A 15,977-nucleotide genomic window follows, 5' to 3' on the forward strand; every position below is an offset into this window, starting at 1 on the left:
TGAAAAGAATATTCATCAACGTACCGAATCCCCTCAATCTTCTACAGTAAATAGAGGCGTTGATGGGTTTTCTTTACGATTGCAACAACATGCTGGATTCTGGACAGATCTTCAAAGAAATACATGCCCAGGAACTTGAAATTGTTGATTCTCTCCACCACTGGCCATTGATGAAGACAAGTTTGTGGATCCTCCGCCTTCCTCGTCTAAAGTGAACAATCAGTTCCTCGGTGTTACTGACGTTGGGAGCAAGGTTGTTGTTCTGGCACCAATCAGCCGATCGATCTCCCTCCTATACTTTGATTGGTCATTATCTGTAATTCGTCCAACAATGGCAGCGGCTTCAGCAAATTTGACGATGGATTTGGCACTGTGTCTGGCTACACAGTCATGAGTATACAGTGTGTAGAGCAGGGGACTAAGCACAGTCTAAGGTACCCCTGTGCTGGTGGAAATCAAGGAGGAAGTGTTCTTGACAATTGGTACTGATTGTGTTCTGTGGAGGAGGAAGTAAAGGGTGGCGTTGCAAAAGTATGCACAGAGACCCAGTTCCCCGAGCTTGGTAACAAGTTTTCAGGGGATGATGGTGTTGAACCTAGAGCTATGGTCTATGACCAACAGCCAGACGTATGTGTTATTATTGCCCAAGTGGTCCAGTGCGGAGTGGAGAGCCAGTGAGATTGCATCCTCTGCTGATCTATCATGGTGATAGACAAATTGTAGTGGGTCCAGGTTGTTGCGGAGATAGGAGTTGATATATGCCATAACCAACCTCTCAGAGCATTTCATCACTGGTTGTGTCATTGAGTCCGTAGTCATTGAAGCATTAGTCACTTTACTCTTGGGCATTGGTGTTATTGGTGCCCTTTTAAAGTAGGCTTTTATTCCTTTTCCCTTCTTTATCTTTTCCCTCCATTTCCAAACAAACCTCTGATCTTTTGCTAGCTCTGCACCCACTATGCATCCTCCATTATTGGCCTCTGATCATCTTCCTCAATCTGCACACCCACTGGCCTTCTGCATACCTCCTTCTTTGTCCTCACTGACTTTAAACTCGTAGCAATGTCAGTCTGAATGAAAGACAGCCAGCCTCTCAATTTGGCTGGCTGATGACCAAGAATCAAAGGCAAAATAATACGTTGTTAAGTTTCCAATTTCTACCCATTAACATTGGTACCTAGGTCTCATTGGTTGTTCATCTGGATCATTTTTATGCAGTAAAATACAATTAAATACAGGAAGGGCAAATGGAAAATAATATTGGCAAAGAAGGACATAGAAACATAGAAAATAGGTGCAGGAGTAGGCCACTCGGCCCTTCGAGCCTGCACCGCCATTCAATATGATCATGGCTGATCATCCAACTCAGTATCCTGTACCTGCCTTCTCTCCATACCCCCTGATCCCTTTAGCCACAAGGGCCACATCTAACTCCCTCTTAAATATAGCCAATGAACTGGCCTCAACTACATTCTGTGGCAGAGAATTCCAGAGATTCACCACTCTGTGTAAAAAATGTTTTTCTCATTCAGTCCTAAAAGATTTCCCCTTTATCCTTAAACTGTGACCCCTTGTTCTGGACTTCCCCAACATCAGGAATAATCTTCCTGCATCTAGCCTGTCCAACCCCTTAAGAATTTTGTAAGTTTCTATAAGATCCCCCCTCAATCTTCTAAATTCTAGCGAGTACAAGCCGAGTCTTCAAACAGACTTGTTAAATTAAACATTAGGATGGTATATTTCCTTTACAACTATATTGTCAACGTTCTTAATTACATTAGTATTTTGGACTGACTAGGTAGCTAGCTTTATAAACAGTTAATTTTGGGGCTTCTCATTGTTTCTACTCCAGGTACCATTTATCTGCAGAAAGATGCTTATCCTGTTCATCGGGTCAATATCAAGTGCTGTGGAAGTATTAAAATGCCATGGTGGCATAGCACTAGAGCTACTGCCTTACAGACCTGGGTTCGATCCTGACTATGGGTGCTTGTCTGTATGGGGTTTGTACGTTCTCCCCGTGACCTACATGGGTTTTCTCCGAGATCTTCGGTTTCCTCCCACACTCTAAAGACGTACAGGTTTGTAGTTTAATTGGCTTGGTATACATGTAAAATTGTCCCTCGTGTTTGTGTGTAGGATAGCGTTACTGTCACTGGTCAGTGTGGACTCGGTGAGCCGAAGGCCCTGTTTCCACACCATATCTCTAAACTAAGTGTACAATAGTGGATATCTATCACAACATCAAAGACCACCTTCATAGTGGCCTTGTTCCAATTTAACTGTAATTAAACAGCATCTTGAGTGAATAGGCATTTTTATAGCAAAGAAATGGATTGGGAAAGGTTACACCTTAACCATGCCATCTACTCCCAGCAATCTTTTGATTGCTTTGTGTTTCAAAAGAGAGGGTCTCCATCAGCATGACAAAGAGCAGAGGTGAAGTCACAAATCAAGTATCCAGTCTCTCAAGCAGGAATACGACTTTGGGGACGTTCTCACAACGTTCTTTGAATGCTATTCAATCTCGGCATACAGATGAATATGCCATTATCCAAACAAGAGAAATCACACAGCACTGCACCTTTTGATTTTGCACAGCTGCCTTCAAATTACATGACTGCCACCCTCCAACATTTTACTTAAGATCTCATTCTGAATTTGCATCCTTTTTTTCTGAAAAGGAAGGAATCAAGTGCATTCATTGGTTAATGAGGTGCAAGTGCTCCGAGTTAGTGCAAAGGAACAAAAAAAAAAAAAAAAGGGGTCTGTGTGAAGGAGCCTTCAATGGAGACACTGAAGTATATTCAGAGACCGATCAGAAGGGCAAATTCAACCATTCTAACTCGCTTGTCTTCAAACAGATTTGTAGTTTTATCAAATAACAAAGAAATGCATAACCTTCAAGGGCACGTGGTTGATCAAGCCCTGAATTATTTGTGACGCATGAATACTTTAATGTATGTTCACAAATGATACTACCTTTGCCATTTGAGACAAAATACTAACCAAATGAATCGGTTATTTAACTTCTGTTTGAAAAAACTACAAATGTAGAGTGGGATCTTAAGTGAAACTCTGGAGAGCAACAATCTTGCGATTTTAAAGGATGATGTGTTTAATTTAAAAAATATATGCAATCCCTGTGAATGCATAATGATGTATGTAGAATTAGGCCTTGAAACGTAAAATGTAACCCTTAAAATGTACCCCCTTCCCCCTGTCCAATTTATCACATCACCCCATGGCAAAATATCCTCCTCGGAGCTGGATAGTTCATCTATCTGGCCTTTCTGATCTCACCTTTGCCCATTAATCCCTTTCTCCTATGCATTCCTTTATTTTAGCTTCTAATTTCCTGTGTGTGCTATTTATTAACAAATTTGAAAGAAATGGATCAACACCAATATTAAATGGACAAAAATAAATGACAGTTCAAGAGTTGCAAGAGTCAGAGCTTAGTTCGAAAGCTGTCTATAACTGCATCCAAGATCTTGGAAATGCCGCAAAATGGCCAAAACTCAGAGAGATATTCCTTGCTAAAATCTACTAATACTAATAACTATTTGGCTTTATTGCTTATTTCACCAAAAATTAGCTGTTAAATGTCCTGCATCATTTCTATGCAATCATGAGTGAATAGTACAAGTCCATATTAAATGTAATGAATTGTGAAGGAAGGTCTTTTTATGAGCTTACCTATATGGATATTTTGTAAAATCTGTATTATTGTCAAGTCCTGAGCAATGAAATTGAGAGGTAAAGACACATTAAAAAAAATGCTGGAGTAATTCAGCGGGACAGGCAGCAACTCTGGAGAGAAGGAATGGGTGACATTTCGGGTCGAGACCCTTCTTCAGACTGATGTCAGGGGAGTGGGCAGGACAGAGATAGAATGTAGTCAGACAGGAATACTGGGGTGGGGGGAGAACTGGGAAGGGGAGGGGATGGAGAGGGTGGGAAAGCAAGGGCTATTTGAAGTTAGAGAAGTCAATGTTCATGTTGCTGGGGTGTAAGCTTGAGGTAATATGAGGTACTGTTCCTCCAATTTGCGCTGGGCCTCACTCTGACAATGGAGGAGGCCCAGGACAGAAAGGTAAAGACGCATGTTGAATTCTTACACATTCAACAGCTGTAAGTTTCATCTTGTTCACGGTACGATCAAAATCATTTCATAATGTCACACAGATTCTCTGAACATTGCAGCAACCAAGCGTAACACCCATTTTTTTCTAAACAGCGAATAATACAACCTCCCTGTGAAAACAATGCATTGTTTGTGCATGTATTAACTAACCTGGTCTTCTGCTGCCTCTAGAAATCTGTTTGCAATTTATCATCTAAATAAGGAGTAAATCATTCTGCACGATACAACAACATCAAAGAGAGAATCATGTTGCTGATATTCACACAATAACCTACAAGAATAAGAAACAGAGTGGAGCTGGTAATACTTTCCGAGAGTAGACACAAAATGCTGGAGTAACTCAGCGGGACAGGCAGCATCTCTGGAGAGAAGGAATGAGTGATGTTTCGGGTCGAGACCCTTCTTCAGATTGACGTCAGGGGAGGGAGCGGGACAATGATAGAATGTAGGCGGAGACAGTAAGCCTGGTGGGAGAACTGGGAAGGGGGAGGGGATGGAGAGAGAGGGAAAGAAAGGGCTATCTGAAGTCAATGTTCATGCCGCTGGGGTGTAAACTATCCAAGCAAAATATGAGGTGCTGTTCCTCCAATTTGCGCTGGGTCTCTGACAATGGAGGAGGCCCAGGACAGAAAGGTCAGATTGGGAATGGGATGGAGTTGAAGCGCTGGGCCACAGGGAGATCAGGTAGCTTAAGACGGACTGAGCGGAGGTGTTCAGCGAAACGATCGCCGAGCCTGCGCTTGCTCTCTCTCGCCGATGGATAGAGGTTGACACCTGGAACAGCGGGTAGATGAGGTTGGAGAAGGTGCAAGTGAACCTCTGTCTCACCTGGAAAGACTGTTTGGGTCCTTGGATGAGTCGAGGGGGGAGTTAAAGGGACATGTGTTGCATCTCCTGCGGTTGCTGGGGAAAGTACCCGGGGAGGGGGTGGTTTGAGTGGGAAGGGATGAGTTGACCAGGGAGTTTCAGAGGGTACGGTCTCTGAGGAAAGCAGAAAGGGGCAGAGTTGTGAAGATGTGGCCAGTAGTGGGATCCCATTAGAGGTGGCGAAAATGTTGGGGGATCATATGCTGTTTGCGCGGCTGATGGGGTGGAAGGTGAGGACAAGGGGTCCTCTGTCCTTGTTACGAATAGGGGGAGGGGGGGTAAGAGCAGAGCTGTGGGATATCGAGGAGACCTTAGTGAGAGCCTCATCTCTAATGGAAGAGGGGAACCCCCGTTCCCTAAAGAATGAGGACATCTCCGATGCCCTGGTTTGGAACACCTCATCCTGGGCGCAGATGCGGCATAGATGGAGGAATTGGGAGTAGGGGATGGAGTCCTTACAGGAAGCAGGGTGGGAAGAAGTGTAGTCAAGATAGCTATGGGAGTCAGTACGTTTGTAGTAGATGTCGGTCAATAGTTTGTTCCCTGTTTCTGAGAATACTTTCCGAGAAACTATTTTGCATAAGTCATTGAATAGTTCTGATGAAATGATAAAGAGCTCCCACGGAATGTTTTCACACCATGCACTTTTACAGAAGGACTAACCCTGTATCAATATAATTAGTCCTAAAGGAAAGAGATACTTTGCTCTGCTTCATCTTTTATTATAGAGTCAGTACAGCTTGGGAACAGGTCCTTCAACACAACATTTCCATGCTGACCAAGTTGGTTTCTGGTCTAGTCTCATTTGCCCATTTGGCCCATAGCCTTCTAAAACCTTCTTCCATAGCGAGAGCATTTGAGTATAGGAGCAAGGAGGTCCTACTGCAGTTGTACAGGGCCTTGGTGAGACTACACCTGGAGTCTTGTGTGCGGTTTTAGTCTCCTAATTTGAGGAAGGACATTCTTGCTATTGAGGGAGTGCAGCGTAGGTTCACAAGGTTAATTTCCGGGATGGCGGGACTGTCATATGATGAAAGAATGGATCAACTGGGCTTGTATTCACTGGAATTTAGAAGGATGAGAGGGATTCTTATAGAAACATATACAATTCTTAAGGGATTGAACAGGCTAGATGCAGGAAAAATGTTCCCATTGTTGCGGGGGTCTAGAACCAGGGATCGCAGTTTACGAATAAGGGGTAGGCCATTTAGGACTGAGATGAGGAAAAACTTTTTCACCCATAGAGTTGTGAATCTGTGGAATTCTCTGCCATAGAAGGCAGTGGAGGCCAATTCACTGGTTGTATTCAAGAGAGAGTTAGATATAACAGTTAGGGCTAACGGAATCAATGGATATGGGGAGAAAGCAGGAACAGGAACAGCATGATCATATTGAATGGCGGTGCTGGCCAAATGGCCTACTCCTGCACCTATTTTCTATGTTTCCATGTTTCTAAACCCTTCATAATTACCATTTCTTTGCCCATCTTCCCAGCTGATCTAGATCCTATTGTAAATTTTGATTTTTTTTTTAACTGTCCACTAAACCACTAATTTTAGGGTCATCTACAAACCTACTTTGTTTGTTAATTAACATTGTTTAGTGCAATTTTCTCAGAGTTCTTTAGTCAAGTTGTAAGAATTTGCACCAGCTTCACCACCTTGTTGTAGTGACATCCACTTAGCTCAGTTGAAAAACATACTAATGTCTTTCAGGGACTGATCTTTCTTTGGTACTAAAATATAATTACATAGTAGCACAGATAGTTCTGCTATTACGTTAGAGTTGCATTACAAAAATACCTGTTGTTTTAGAAAATAGTGTTATAAAAACTGGGACAATGGGGAAAAGGGGGCAAGGGGCAATGAGGTCCAAGAGAATTTCAGACACGCAATAACAATGTTATTTTTCCCTGCAGGATTTTCAAAATAAGGTTCTTTTTAATATCTATAAATCATTTTTTGTTACTACAAGCTAAAGTACTAAAGCCTTTATGGTGACACCTTTATTCCTTGATTGTTTAATGGAGTAATATTACCCAAGTGTCGATAGAAGCAATCGCTTGTCAATTACCATGGCCTCCTACAGTGAAAGAAGCAGCTGAGTTGTAAAGAGACAATGGTATCCGTTTACTGCGGGGAGGCTACGTGGAAACTTTTTTTTTCCATGACAGCTTTTTTTCTTCCTGCCAATTTACAAACTTTATAACCAATTAGGCTTGCGTAATACAAATAAAGTTCCCTAATTCATCGATCATTTTAGGTCCAATTTGTTCTATAGCAGAACTACGTGTACTATTACACACAAAACTAACAACACTTAGGGGATATACTGGACAACAGGCAGCAAAAGATTTAGTCTTCCATCTTATCAATTCTGGGTAATAATGTCAGAATATAGGAGACATCAGAGTGTAGGAGGAATGTCGATCGTCAAATTGAATGGAGCCAGAACAACAACCTTGCTCTCACCATCAGTAAAACCAAGGAATTGATTTTTCTTTTTTTGAAGAGGAAGGATCTATCTTGTGCAAGTTAGATCCACAAACCTATCTTCATCAACAGGTTGGCAATCAAGAGAGTCAACAACTTGAAGTTCCTAGGCATGCGCTTCGCTGAAGATTTGTCCTGGGACCAGTACATTGAAGCAATCATAAAGAAAGCGATCAATGTCTTTACTTCCTTAGAAGAGTGAGGAGATTCAATATGTTGACGAATACTCTCTTGAACTTCAACAGGTGTACGGTAGAAAGCGCAATGACTGGTTGCATCATAGTCTGGTTGGCAACTTGAATGTCCAGCAACAAAGGAGATCACAAAAAGCGGTGGATATCGTCCAGTACGTCGCAGGTACTGACCTCTCTACTGTTGAAGGGATCTATAGGAGGCACTGCCTCAAAGAGGCAGCCGGCCACACCACCCTAGTCACACGCTAATTTCACTCCTGCCATCAGGAAGAATGTATCGGAGTCTGAAAACTGTGACCTCTGGGTTGAAGAACAGCTTCTTCCCAACAACCATCAGATTCTTGAATACTACATACACCAGAACTCTGTGAACATAAACTGTCTTGTTTGCACTATGGACTTGTCTTTTTTTGCACTAATATTAGGGTTTTTAATTTATTGAACTTTTGTTTATCATGTTATCAATAAGTACCATGTTTACAGACCTGTTATGTTGTTGCAAGTAAGAATTTCATTGTTCAGTTTTCAGTACATATAATAATTAGACATTCTTGCCCATTTGCAGGACCATGTTACTCATAAATTGGCTACCTTGTTGCCTTTGGTTATTGCTGAGTGAAATGTCCTAAATAAATTAATTTGCTTCTAAAGTTGCTTGATTATTTTTCATATGAGCCGCAATTTTTCAGCCAATGAAAATTCCTACCACTTTGCTGCTTGAACATGCTGTTCTCTTCAGATTTTTAAAGTAAAATGGCTCCACAATGAGGTGGTGAAATCACAGGCCAAATATGGCTGGGTCTGGGCACCTTCCCTAAAATATTTGTGCCAACAATTTCTGGAAGTGCAAGATAATAGAGAATGTTAACAGTCACAAAGTGAAAAGCAGTATATTTACCCAACTGGGTAACCCCAAGAACAAGGGACAATTATATTAATCATAGACAAATTAAGTGCACAAAAATGTCTGACAGGTGTCAGGGGTTATGGGGAGAAGGCAGGAGAATGGGGTTAGGAGGGAGAGATAGATCAGCCATGATTGAATGGCAGAATAGACTTGATGGGCCAAATGGCCGAACTCTCTGCCACAGAAGATAGTTGAGGCCAGTTCATTGGCTATATTTAAGAGGGTGTTAGATGTGGCCCTTGTGGCTAAAGGGATCAGGGGGTATGGAGAGAAGGCAGGTACGGGATATTGAGTTGGATGATCAGCCATGATCATATTGATTGGCGGTGCAGGCTCGAAGGGCCGAGTGGCCTACTCCTGCACCTATTTTCTATGTTTCTATTCTACTCCTATTCCTTATGGAAAAATAAAACAGAAGGAAAGAAAGACTGATTTGGAGAAAAACAGATGGGAAAGAAATGCAAATCAAAATATTTTAGACTTAAGATTAGTTTATTGTGCACAAAAATGAGATTCAATAATATAAATGTACCATTTTGGGTAAGAGGCATAATTTGGCTTTGAATTTACAATCATCACATGATTAAAATTTAAAGTATCAGTCCTAGTGCTCTGCAGTGAATTCAAGCAGTCAAAAAAATACAAATTCTTCACTTTCTTAAAAGTATTGGGGTGATTAAGGGCAAGATAAAATGTATTTTTAAAAACAAGTCTTATTTTACAATTTCCATCAGGTCAGGGATTAATCCTGGTTCAATGATGGCAGAAGGCTATGCCAAGTCCAACAGCAGGCATACCAAAAAAAATGATCAGGTGCCAATCTTATAATAATGCAACACAGGACCATATGCCACAGGACAGAGTTTAGTGATCTTACACAATGTAAATCAGGCAGCGTGCAACAGTCCTACCATAAACATTGTCATAAATAGTGGTGAACAAGTAACTCTTAACAGGAATCAACAGCTGAGAATTTTTCCAACCTATAAAATGGAAAGTGTAGGAAGGAACTGCTGATGTTAATTTAAACTGAAGATAAACACAAAAAGCTGGAGTAACTCAGCGGGTCAGACAGCATCTCTGGAGAAAAGGAATAGGTGACGTTTCGGGTCGAGACTCTTCTTCACATCACATATTTCTTTTCTCCAGAGATGTTGTCCGACCCGCTGAGTTACTCCAGCTTTGTGTTAATAAAAATAGAAGGGTCCAGCATGTGCTTGTTAAACATGAGGCTGAAGAATTCACAACCACATTCGATCAGAAGATGATCTCTCAGCTTCCTCCTGAGATTTGTACCATCATGAAGTCAATCTGTAACCAACTCAATTCACTCCATGTGATATTAAGAAACAGTTCCGCTCTGGAAATGGTAAAGGCTATGGGGCCAGACAACATCCCAGGTGTAGTACTGGAGCCCTGAACTTCAGAACTATCTGCGACTCAACCCGAGCTGCTCCTGTAATTATAATACTGGCATCTATCCAACAATATACAGAAAAGTAATGTAAAACCAATCGAGCTAATTACTCTCCAATTAGTATACTCTCAATCATCAGAAAAAGTGATGAAAGCTGCCATCAACAATGCTTTCAAGTGACACATAATCACTAATGAAATGCTCACCTATTTTCAGTTTGTGTTACACTAGGTTAATTCCATTCCAGATCTCATCACGGCATTGATCCAAAGAGGGACCAAAGAGCTGAAAACTGGAGACGAGGGGAGTTGACTGGCCTGGACCAAGAGTGGCATCACCCGGTGTAGCAAAACTGAAGTCAATAAGCATCAAAGACAAAACATTCCAATGGTTGAAGACACATCTTGCACAAAGGAAAATTATTATGCCTGTCAGAGGTCTATCAGCCCATCCCAAGAACATCATGGCAGAGAATTTGGCTGGTAGCATCTTGAGCTACTTTATCAATTACCTTTCTACGATCATAAGGTCATTAGTGATAACTCTGCTGATGATTGCACAATGTACTTTTCCATTTGTAATTCCTCATTAAATGAAGCAGTCCATGCTTACATACAGCAAGACCCAGACACCATTCGGTGGGCTGATAAATAACAAATAACTTTCATGTCAAAAGTGTCAGGCAAAGGCCATCTCTATAAATAGAAGGAAGAATCTAACTACATATTGCTGCATCACAACCAATAAAATTAAGTATCTGGGCACAAGTGCAGATCAGTGGCCAGATATCCTGAGGCAAGTGACTTATCTCCTAACTTTCATGTTTTTTTCACCCACAAGTTAGGATTTCTATGGATTAACGCCACCCACATTTGCTGAATGATTGAACCTTACTGAGATCTTAGCAGCCCACTTGACTGAGACCCCACCAACCCCAAAAATTAATTCTCTCATCACCAGCAAAAAGTGGCTGCAATGCGTAGCATCAGCAAAATGAACTGCGTTTACTTGCCGAGGCTTTTCCGACCACTCTTTGTAAACTCAAGGACAAGAGCATCAGGCACATAGGAACACCATCACCTGGAGTTGAACAGTTAACTCACACATTATCCCGACTTGGAAACATCTCACTTGTCCTTCATCATCATTCAGACTAAATCCTACAATCTCTCCCATATAGCACGATGGAGTACTTTCACCAGAAGGACTGCAGCGGTTCAAAGTATCAGATCATCCCCACCTTCTCAAGGACAGTGGGGATGAACAATAAATGCCCAGATTATGGAAAATGAAGGAATAAAATGGCACTACAATGTAAGCCTTAGGCAACTGAATCACCCTACCACAACCAGAGAACAGTGCTGAACTACTATCTACCTCTTTGGTGGCCCTCAGACTATCCTTGATCAGACTTTGCTGGCTTAACATTGCACTAAACGTTAGTCGGGTCTCGACTTGAAACGTCACCCATTCCGTCTCTCCAGAGATGCTGCCTGTCCCACTGAGTTACTCTAGCATTTTGTGTCTATCTTCAGTTTAAACCAGCATCTGCAGTTCCATCCCACACATTCCCTCATCATGTATCTATACACTGTAAATGGGTTGATTGTAATCATGTTTGCCTTTCTGCTGACTGGATAGCACGCAACAAAAACAAAAGCTTTTCACTGTATAAATTGTGACAATAAACACTTGACAATAAACTGAACTGAACAAGATCTCGTGACTCTCAACTCAGTGTAGTTCCTAATGATACAAATTTGATGGATGGTGTGAACATTAATAAATCCTTGTAACGTTACTGAATTAACTGTTTCTGATTCTTTAAGCATTTAGGTTGAAACAATTGTGAAGAATCATCACCAAATGGCAGACGACACCGGCGGTAGGGGAGGATCTCACGGTAGCTTTGAGTCTGGTGGCCATGGGGGTGGCCAAGGCCATCTGAGGGGTCATGGCATAGGTCAGGGAGCTCGTGGTGGTAAAGTGGAAGATAAGGACTGGGTGCCAGTGACATGGTTTGGGCCCATCGTGAAAGAAATGAAGTACAAGACACTGGAAGATATGTACCTTTTTTCCCTTCCTATTAAGGAATCTGAGACCATTGACTTCTTATTGGGATCAACCTTGAAGAACGAAGCTCTCAAGATCATGGCTGTGCAGAAACAAACCTGCGCTAGTCAATGCACCAGATTCAAAACTCTTGTTGCTACGGAGACTCTAATGGCCACATCGGGTTGGGTGTTAAATGATCAATGGAAGTAGCCACTGCCTTTTCAGGAGCTATAATTCTGGCAAACTATCGATCAAGAGTCAAGCGTCAAGAGTGTTTTATTGTCATATGTCCCAGATTGGACAATGAAATTCTTGTACGATGTGGTTACTGGCTTAACAAAATTGGCAAACCTCACACTGTACCTTGCAAGGTGACAGGCCGATGTTGTGGTTCACTTTTGGTCTGTCTGATCCCTGCTTCCTGTGGTACTGGTATTATACCCAAAAAGCTATTTGAGGTGGCTGTTTTGATGATTAATAAACCTCAGCCAGCGGCTGCACAGCCATGCTTGGTAACTTTGCAAAATCTATCTTTCATGCCATCTCCAAGATTTATAGCTACCTAACCCCTGATCTTTGATAAGAGACTATGTTTACCAAGGATCATTATCAGGAGTTCACTAATCATCTGCCAAAACGTACACCCGCATGCATGTCTGTTCAAAGATTCCAGTCTGCTGTTGTTCCAGCAACATAAGCGTTTATGAAAGGGATGAAATAAAGTCAGTGTCCCAAGAAAGAAAAAAAGGCGGCACAATTGCTGTCTTACAGTGACGGCTTGAATTTTCTCCGAGTCCTCCGGTTTCCTCCCACACGCCAAAGAAGTACAAGCTTGTAGGTTGTACTTACGCTCCCCCCACCCTACATCAGTGTGAAGAAGGGTTTCAGCCCGAAACGTTGCCTATTTCCTTCACTGCTGAGTTTCTCCAGCACTTTTGTCTACCTTCAAGTTTGTAGGTTAATTGGCTTAGGTAAAATTGTACATTGTCCCTAGTGTGAAGGATAGTGCTTATGTACGGGATAATCGCAGGTCGACGGGTCTGTTTCCGCGCTGTATCTCTAAAGTAATACGGCATCTCAATGTTTAGGGCGCACTGTACAATGAGTATATAGTTACAAGCTATGTTTGCTGTTAATAAATGCATGATAAGGAAATAGGATACACAATTTTAAACTCACGTAGACAATAGACAATAGGTGCAGGAGTAGGCCATTCGGCCCTTCGAGCCAGCACCGCCATTCAATGTGATCATGGCTGATCATCCCCAATCAGTATCCCGTTCCTGCCTTCTCCCCATATCCCCTGACTCCGCTATCTTTAAGAGCCCTATCTAGCTCTCTCTTGAAAGTATCCAGAGAACTGGCCTCCAACGCCCTCTGAGGCAGAGAATTCCACAGACTCACAAATCTCTGTGTGCGTACTAGTCAATGCTGTTTTAAGACTACTGCCAAAAATTGTTAACCTACAATAATCTGTCACCCTTGACAGGCCCACCTTTAAGTCATGTGTTCAAGTCCCACTCTTGTGACCTGGCATGAAACTCTAGTCTAGTACTGAGGGAATGCCACGTTGTTCAAGATTCTTCCTTCCAGGTGAGATTCTAAACAGAAGTCCAACACTATCTTCTTACATGGACACAAGTCTGATGACACTATTTTTGGAAATTCCCAAGTGGTCCTTGTCATTTTTATACCTAAACCAATCTAATCAAAAACTAATTTATTTACTATTTATTTAGGAGACCTTTCCCTGGAAATGTCAGTGCGTCGTGCAATGATGTTTTAGTCACTGCACTGTCCAACCACATCAATATTTAGTTGCTAATCACAATTTAATCACAACAAATTGCACACCTTCAAGTTGGAAGGTGTGACAGTCCTCCTCTCCTGAGATCTCAGACCTAGATAGCAGTTTCTGAATCAGTGTTTAGCTGCACATGAGCAGACACCCACAATTGACATTCTATTCACATATAAATTATGATGAATGTTGTTGGCCTCACCATTAACTAGATTAAAATCCAGGCAGAATTCATCAAACTGCTGCTCCCCAGGTTACAGCAGGGTGCTGCCCCTGTGAACTATTCATAACCCGGACAGTTCGCAAGTCGGAAGAGCAGCCACAAAATCAAGTTCCCGCAGAGCAGATGTTTGCAGCTCCGAAGCAGCCAGAAAATCCATCCCACTTTTCTGCCAAAGGCTCGTTTGTATGTACTTACACTATAACCTGGGGAGGACCTGTACGTAACAAAAAACACACTGCTGGAGGAAGGCAGCGTGGTATCAATAGATAAAAGATAAGCCATTTAAGCTAACAATAAAGCTGGCGAAAAATGAGATTAGAACACAGGATTGATTAATGTCAAGGAGTGGGAGAATAGGGCACTGAACTTTTCTGTGTTATAAAAATTAAATCAATTTAACCCACGGTAAACCATATTTAAAACCATGTTTGGATCAAATCATGCCGCTCACAAAATTCTAAGAGGCATTTTCAGGATCCATGTATTTACAATGATTTTTCGCAACATGTTCTTAATGATGTTGATGATTGCGCAACACTATTTACCAGAATTACCAGTGTAAACTGAAGCTTCACGATCCAGTTTATGACTGCCCTTTGAAAACACAAAAAAGTCCTACAAACCAATATGTTTTTCATTTTGTCATATCAAAGCACCATAATGGGAGGTTTCAGAAGGTCGTTCCAGCCACACAGGAGACCACTCGAATTTCTCTCAAAGTGCACAGTCATGAAAGTCAATGGATCTGGTTGACATTGGAAGACAGCATAAAGTTCCAAGGAAATCTATTGCCTCCTGGTCTACTGACTGTGATTTGGAGGTACATCAACCATACACATACACTAATGAACACATGGCATCAATATGAACTTAAGATGAGTGTGCATCACGAGCTCCACACACAAGTGTCAAGGAGCTAGTCATTTAAGATTTGAGTTCTGTAATTACATTATTAGGGTGAGGATTATAGAACTGCATTGAATCTATTTCATTTCTGTATATTAAATTTCTGAGTGAGTTAAAGATCTGACAATGGTGAGTAAAATCTTGAACAGGGCAGAGAAAAAACTTCCTATTGGAATGATCAAGGGACATAAGATAAGGGAAATTGACAAAACAGTATTTTGTAATCAGTGGGTGATTTGGGATTGGGATACATTCCAAAAATAATAGTCATGGCAGACTCAATAGAAGGTGTTGCTGCAATTAGATATTTGAAATGAAAGTATTTATAGTTACAGGGAGATACCAAGGAGCGGGAATAGTTTGATTGCTCCAGTGCAGAACTGGTGCACATTTACAAGATCACAAGGAAATAGGAGCAGGGGTCGGCCACAGCCTCTTCGTACTTGTCCCACCATTCAATCTGAACATGGCTAATCTACGCAGGCCTCAACTGCTCTTTTTCTCTAGATCCTTCTATTCCTTAATCTATCAAATATTTATCTACCTCCACTTTAGATACTTCTAAAGATCCGGCTTCCAATGCCTGCTGGGGCAGAGAATTCCAGAGTCATTACCCTTTGCAAGAAGAATTTTCAATGTTATTCAGTTTTAAAAGACTGGCCCATCCATTTGTAGTTATGTCTCCTTGTATGAGTAGCTCCCAATAGCAAAACATTCCAACATCTATCCCCATCAAGTTTTATTTCGGTTTTGTATGTTGAAACAAGGTTCTCTCTCATTCTTCTCAAATTCTCTCATTCTTCTCCTTGGAAAACAGGCCCAAACAATTTAGGGCCCAACCCTCTCTTCCCATAGGCCACAAGTCTCCTTCCATGATGAAACTATGGTGTGATTATTTAAAACTCATAAGTCCCTAATCATGTCAGCATTTAAATGCTGGCAGAAATGAAGTCTGAAGAAGGGCTTTG

General features: G+C 41.6%; 1 protein-coding gene and 1 pseudogene across 1 annotated transcript in view; one reads left to right on the top strand and one right to left on the bottom strand.

Annotated features, from left to right (window-relative positions):
* gli3 (GLI family zinc finger 3) overlaps window positions 1-15,977 on the bottom strand; it is a 380,662-nt gene that overhangs the window by 343,007 nt on the left and 21,678 nt on the right. The window lies entirely within an intron of this gene.
* Window positions 11,883-12,776, top strand: LOC116972388 (annotated as a pseudogene).

Source organism: Amblyraja radiata, chromosome 4, assembly GCF_010909765.2.
Source record: "Amblyraja radiata isolate CabotCenter1 chromosome 4, sAmbRad1.1.pri, whole genome shotgun sequence".
Taxonomy (NCBI): domain Eukaryota; kingdom Metazoa; phylum Chordata; class Chondrichthyes; order Rajiformes; family Rajidae; genus Amblyraja; species Amblyraja radiata.